This window comes from Penaeus monodon, chromosome 32 (genome assembly GCF_015228065.2).
Source record: "Penaeus monodon isolate SGIC_2016 chromosome 32, NSTDA_Pmon_1, whole genome shotgun sequence".
Lineage (NCBI taxonomy): Eukaryota > Metazoa > Arthropoda > Malacostraca > Decapoda > Penaeidae > Penaeus > Penaeus monodon.
In genome coordinates, this window is record NC_051417.1 from 9,015,401 (window position 1) to 9,015,744 (window position 344).

Consider the following 344-nt stretch of genomic DNA (forward strand, 5'->3'; position numbering starts at 1 on the left):
TCTCATATGTGTTTGTGTCCATTGTTTGTATCTAGTTAGCGCGTGTTTATCTTTATTCATATTCTTGTGTTTTCCCGAGTTTTTATATACATGTGTGTTAGTTCTTTGATCGCTCTCAGTGCAGTGAACTTTCTGGCGCTAGACAGTCACCTAAAACATTTCGTTATTTTCTTGTCAGTTTCCCCAGCTTTTATAAATCTACGTTTTTCTTGAAAATACTTCCAGTTTTATGAGGTAATTTTATTCTGTGATTACGAGATATTTCCCTCATGGTTAATATTTCCGTCAGCATTAACAAAATGTCACATCTCGTAGGATTTCGTTTGCCCCGAATGAATAGTATA

General features: G+C 34.9%; 1 protein-coding gene across 1 annotated transcript in view; it reads left to right on the top strand.

The window, feature by feature from the left end:
- Positions 1 to 344, top strand: part of LOC119593485 (UDP-glucuronosyltransferase 2A3-like) — a 13,938-nt gene that overhangs the window by 4,938 nt on the left and 8,656 nt on the right. The gene's annotated exons all lie outside the window — the stretch shown is intronic.